Raw genomic sequence first — 6,842 nt, 5'->3', positions numbered from 1 at the left:
GGCTCTGGTCAACAAGTATGCGAAAAATGCGAAAGTACGAGCCAGATGAGGGCAAATCTCAGACCTAACCGGGACATAACCAGCGTTATCCTCTATAATATTAATCGCAACCAGGTTGAATTGACTGTATCGGTGTGGTACCGCATTACTACGTGGTCAAAACCAGAAAAACCCCAGCATCTGCCCAACAAGTATGCGAAAAATGCGAAAGTACGAGCCTGATGAGGGCAAATCCCAGACCTTACCGAGACATAACCGGCGTTATCCACTAAGATACTAATCGGAACCAGCTTCTATTGACTGTTTCATTGTGGTACTACATTACTGCGTGATCCAAACCATGAAAAGGCCATGATCTGGCCAACAAGTTGGCGTAAAATGCGAAAGTACGAGCCATATGAGGGCAAATCCCAGTGCTAACCGAGACATAACCCGCGTTATCCTCCAAAATATTAATCGCAACCAGGTTTAATTGACTGCTTCGGTGTGGTACCGTCTTACTACGTGATCCAAACCAGAAAAAGGCCAGGATCTGACCAACAAGTATGCGAGAAATGCGAAAGTACGAGCCAGATGAGGGCAAATACCATACCTAACCCAGACATAACCGGCGTTATCGTCTACAATATTAATCGCTACCAGGTTGAATTGACAGTTTCGGTGTGGTACCGCATTACTACGAGATGCTAGCCAGAAAAAGCCCTGGATCTGGTCAACAAGTATGCGAAAAATGCGAAAGTACGAGCCAGATGAGGGCAAATCTCAGACCTAACCGGGACATAACCAGCGATATCCTCTATAATATTAATCGCAACCAGGTTGAATTGACTGTATCGGTGTGGTACCGCATTACTACGTGATCCAAACCAGAAAAACGCCAGGACCTGGCCAACAAGTATGCGAGAATCGAGAAAGTATGAGCCAGATGATTGCAAATACCAGAACTAACTCAGACATAACCAGAGTTTTCCTCTAAAATACTAATCGGAACAAGCTTTTATTGACTGTTTCAGTGTGGTACCACATTACTACGTGATCCAAACCAGAAAAAGGCCAGGATCTGGCCAACAAGTATGCGAAAAATGCGAAAGTACGTGCCAGATGAGGGCAAATACCATACCTAACCCAGACATAACCGGCGTTATCGTCTAAAATACTAATCGGAACCAGCTCCTACTGACTGTTTCAGTGTGGAACCACATTACTACGTGATCCAAACCAGAAAAATCCCAGGATCTGGCCAACAAGCATGGGAAAAATGCGAAAGTCCGAGCCAGATTAGGGCAAATACCAAAACTAACCCAGACATAACCAGCGTTATCCTCTAATATAGTAATCGCAACCAGGTTTAATTGACTGTTTCGGTGTGGAACCTCATTACTACTTGGTCCAAGCCAGAAAAAGGCCAGGATCTGGCCAACAAGCATGCGAAAAATGCGAAAGTACGTACCAGATGAGGGCAAATACCTGACCTGACCCAGACATTACCGGCGTTATCCGCTAAAATATTAATCGCAACCAGGATTAATTGACTGTTTCGGTGTGGTACCGTGTTACTACGGGATCCAAGCCAGGAAAAACACAGGATCTGACCAACAAGTATGCGAAAAACGCGAAAGTATGGGCCAGATGATTGGAAATACCAGAACTAACCCAGACATAACCAGTGTTATCCTCTAAGATATTATTCGGAACCAGCTTCTACTGACTGTTTCAGTGTCGTACCACATTACTACGTGATGCAAACCAGAAAAAGCCCAGGATCTGGCCAACAAGTATGCGAAAAATACGAAAGCACGAGCCAGATGAGGGCAAATCCCAGACCTAACCGAGACATAGCCGGCGTTATCCCCTGATATAGTAATCGCAACCAGGTTTAATTGACTGTTTCGGTGTGGTACCGCATTACTACGTGATACAAACCAGAAAAAGGCCAGGATCTGGCCAACAAGTATGCGAGAAATGCGAAAGTGCGAGCCAGATGTGGGCAAATACCAGAACTAGCTCAGACATAACCAGCGTTATCCTCTAATATAGTAATCGCAACCAGGTTTAATTGTCTGTTTCGGGGTGGTACCGCATTACTACGTGATGCACGACAGAAAAAGCCCAGGATCTGGCCAACAATTATGCGAAAAATGCGAAAGTACGAGCCCGATGGGGGCAAATCCCAGACCTAACCGAGACATAACCGGCGTTATCCTCTTAAATATTAATCGGCAACCAGGTTTAATTGACTGTTTCAGTGTGGTACCGCATTACTACGTGTTCCAAACCAGAAAAAGGCCAGGATCTGGCCAACAAGTATGCGAAAAACGCGAAAGTATGAACCAGATGATTGCAAATACCATAACTAACCCAGAAATAACCTGCGTTATCCTTTAAAATACTAATCGGAACAAGCTTTTATTGACTGTTTCAGAGTGGTACCATATTACTACGTGGTCCAAGCCAGAAAAAGCCCAGGATCTGGCCAACAAGTATGCGAAAAATGAGAAAGTACGAGCCAGATGAGGGCAATTCCCAGACCTGACAGGGACATAACCGGCGTTATCCTCTGAAATATTAGTCGCAACCAGGTTCAATTGACTGTTTCGTTGTGGTACCGCATTACTACGTGATCCAAACCAGAAAAAGGCCAGGAACTGGCCAACAAGTATGAGAAAAATGCGAAAGTATGAGCCAGATGATTGCAAATACCAGAACTAACCCAGACATAACCAGCGTTATCCTCTAAAACACTAATCGGAACCAGCTTTTATTGACTGTTTCAGTGTGGTACCACATTACTACGTGATCCAAACCAGAAAAAGCCCAGGATCTGGCCAACATGTATGCGAAAAATGCGAAAGTACGAGCCACATGAGGGCAAATACCAGACCTAACACAGAGATAACCGGCGCTATCCTCTAAGATATTAATCGGAACCAGGTTTAATAGACTGCTTCGTTGAGGACCCACATTACTACGGGATCCAAACAAGAAAAAACGCAGGTTCAGGCCAACAAGTATGCGAAAAAAGCGAAAGAATGAGCCAGATGATTGCAAATACCATGACTAACCCAGTCATAACCAGCGTTATCCTCTAAAATACTAACCGGAACAAGCTTTTATTGTCTGTTTCACTGTGGTACCACATTACTACGTGATCCAAACCAGAAAAAGCCCAGGATCTGGCCAACAAGTATGCGAAAAATGCGAAAGTACGAGCCAGATGAAGGCAATTCCCAGACCTAACCGAGACATAACCGGCGTTATTCTCTGAAATATTATTCGCAACCAGGCTTAATTGTCTGTTTCGGTGTGGTACCGCATTACTACGTGATCCATACCAGAAAAAGGTCAGGAGCTGGCCAACAAGTATGCGAAAAATGCGAAGGTACGAGACAGATGAGGGCAAACCCCAGACCTAACCCAGACATAACCGGCGTTATCCTCGTAAATATTACTCGCAACCAGGTTTAATTGACTATTTCGGTGTGGTATCGCACTACTGCGTGATCCAAACCAGAAAAAGGTCAGGAGCTGGCCAACAAGTATGCGAAAAATGCGAAGGTACGAGACAGATGAGGGCAAACCCCAGACCTAACCCAGACATAACCGGCGTTATTCTCTAAAATATTAATCCCAACCAGGTTTATTGACTGTTTCGGTGTGGTACCGCATTACTACGTGTTCCAAACCAGAAAAAGGCCAGTATCTGGCCAACAAGTATGCGAAAAATGCGAAGGTACGAGACATATGAGGGCAAACCCCAGACCTGACCGAGACATAACCGGCGTTATCCTCTAAAATATTAATCGCATCCAGGTTTAATTGACTGTTTCGGTGTGGTACCGCATTACTACGTGATCCAAACCAGAAAAACGCCAGGACCTGGCCAACAAGTACGCGAAAATCGCGAAAGTATGAGCCAGATGATTGCAAATACCAGAACTAACTCAGACATAACCAGAGTTTTCCTCTAAAATACTAATCGGAACAAGCTTTAATTGACTGTCTCAGTGTGGTACCACATTACTACGTGATCCAAACCAGAAAAAGCCCAGGATCTGGCCAACAAGTATAAGAAAAATGCGAAAGTACGAGCCTGATGAGGGCAAATCCCAGACCTAACCGAGACATAACCCGCGTTATCGTCTAAAATATTAATCGCTACCAGGTTGAATTGACAGTTTCGGTGTGGTACCGCATTACTACGAGATGCTAGCCAGAAGAAGCCCTGGCTCTGGTCAACAAGTATCCGAAAAATGCGAAAGTACGAGCCAGATGAGGGCAAATCTCAGACCTAACCGGGACATAACCAGCGTTATCCTCTATAATATTAATCGCAACCAGGTTGAATTGACTGTATCGGTGTGGTACCGCATTACTACGTGGTCAAAACCAGAAAAACCCCAGCATCTGCCCAACAAGTATGCGAAAAATGCGAAAGTACGAGCCTGATGAGGGCAAATCCCAGACCTTACCGAGACATAACCGGCGTTATCCACTAAAATACTAATCGGAACCAGCTTCTATTGACTGTTTCATTGTGGTACTACATTACTGCGTGATCCAAACCATGAAAAGGCCATGATCTGGCCAACAAGTTGGCGAAAAATGCGAAAGTACGAGCCAGATGAGCGCAAATCCCAGTGCTAACCGAGACATAACCCGCGTTATCCTCCAAAATATTAATCGCAACCAGGTTTAATTGACTGCTTCGGTGTGGTACCGTCTTACTACGTGATCCAAACCAGAAAAAGGCCAGGATCTGACCAACAAGTATGCGAGAAATGCGAAAGTACGAGCCAGATGAGGGCAAATACCATACCTAACCCAGACATAACCGGCGTTATCGTCTACAATATTAATCGCTACCAGGTTGAATTGACAGTTTCGGTGTGGTACCGCATTACTACGAGATGCTAGCCAGAAAAAGCCCTGGATCTGGTCAACAAGTATGCGAAAAATGCGAAAGTACGAGCCAGATGAGGGCAAATCTCAGACCTAACCGGGACATAACCAGCGATATCCTCTATAATATTAATCGCAACCAGGTTGAATTGACTGTATCGGTGTGGTACCGCATTACTACGTGATCCAAACCAGAAAAACGCCAGGACCTGGCCAACAAGTATGCGAGAATCGAGAAAGTATGAGCCAGATGATTGCAAATACCAGAACTAACTCAGACATAACCAGAGTTTTCCTCTAAAATACTAATCGGAACAAGCTTTTATTGACTGTTTCAGTGTGGTACCACATTACTACGTGATCCAAACCAGAAAAAGGCCAGGATCTGGCCAACAAGTATGCGAAAAATGCGAAAGTGCGAGCCTGATGAGGGCAAATCCCAGACCTTACCGAGACATAACCGGCGTTATCCACTAAAATACTAATCGGAACCAGCTTCTATTGACTGTTTCATTGTGGTACTACATTACTGCGTGATCCAAACCATGAAAAGGCCATGATCTGGCCAACAAGTTGGCGAAAAATGCGAAAGTACGAGCCAGATGAGCGCAAATCCCAGTGCTAACCGAGACATAACCCGCGTTATCCTCCAAAATATTAATCGCAACCAGGTTTAATTGACTGCTTCGGTGTGGTACCGTCTTACTACGTGATCCAAACCAGAAAAAGGCCAGGATCTGACCAACAAGTATGCGAGAAATGCGAAAGTACGAGCCAGATGAGGGCAAATACCATACCTAACCCAGACATAACCGGCGTTATCGTCTACAATATTAATCGCTACCAGGTTGAATTGACAGTTTCGGTGTGGTACCGCATTACTACGAGATGCTAGCCAGAAAAAGCCCTGGATCTGGTCAACAAGTATGCGAAAAATGCGAAAGTACGAGCCAGATGAAGGCAATTCCCAGACCTAACCGAGACATAACCGGCGTTATTCTCTGAAATATTATTCGCAACCAGGCTTAATTGTCTGTTTCGGTGTGGTACCGCATTACTACGTGATCCATACCAGAAAAAGGTCAGGAGCTGGCCAACAAGTATGCGAAAAATGCGAAGGTACGAGACAGATGAGGGCAAACCCCAGACCTAACCCAGACATAACCGGCGTTATCCTCGTAAATATTACTCGCAACCAGGTTTAATTGACTATTTCGGTGTGGTATCGCACTACTGCGTGATCCAAACCAGAAAAAGGTCAGGAGCTGGCCAACAAGTATGCGAAAAATGCGAAGGTACGAGACAGATGAGGGCAAACCCCAGACCTAACCCAGACATAACCGGCGTTATTCTCTAAAATATTAATCCCAACCAGGTTTATTGACTGTTTCGGTGTGGTACCGCATTACTACGTGTTCCAAACCAGAAAAAGGCCAGTATCTGGCCAACAAGTATGCGAAAAATGCGAAGGTACGAGACATATGAGGGCAAACCCCAGACCTGACCGAGACATAACCGGCGTTATCCTCTAAAATATTAATCGCATCCAGGTTTAATTGACTGTTTCGGTGTGGTACCGCATTACTACGTGATCCAAACCAGAAAAACGCCAGGACCTGGCCAACAAGTATGCGAAAATCGCGAAAGTATGAGCCAGATGATTGCAAATACCAGAACTAACTCAGACATAACCAGAGTTTTCCTCTAAAATACTAATCGGAACAAGCTTTAATTGACTGTCTCAGTGTGGTACCACATTACTACGTGATCCAAACCAGAAAAAGCCCAGGATCTGGCCAACAAGTATAAGAAAAATGCGAAAGTACGAGCCTGATGAGGGCAAATCCCAGACCTAACCGAGACATAACCCGCGTTATCGTCTAAAATATTAATCGCTACCAGGTTGAATTGACAGTTTCGGTGTGGTACCGCATTACTACGAG

The sequence above is a fragment of the Colletes latitarsis genome, unplaced genomic scaffold, assembly GCF_051014445.1.
Source record: "Colletes latitarsis isolate SP2378_abdomen unplaced genomic scaffold, iyColLati1 scaffold0013, whole genome shotgun sequence".
NCBI lineage: Eukaryota > Metazoa > Arthropoda > Insecta > Hymenoptera > Colletidae > Colletes > Colletes latitarsis.
This window is presented reverse-complemented; position numbering follows the sequence as displayed.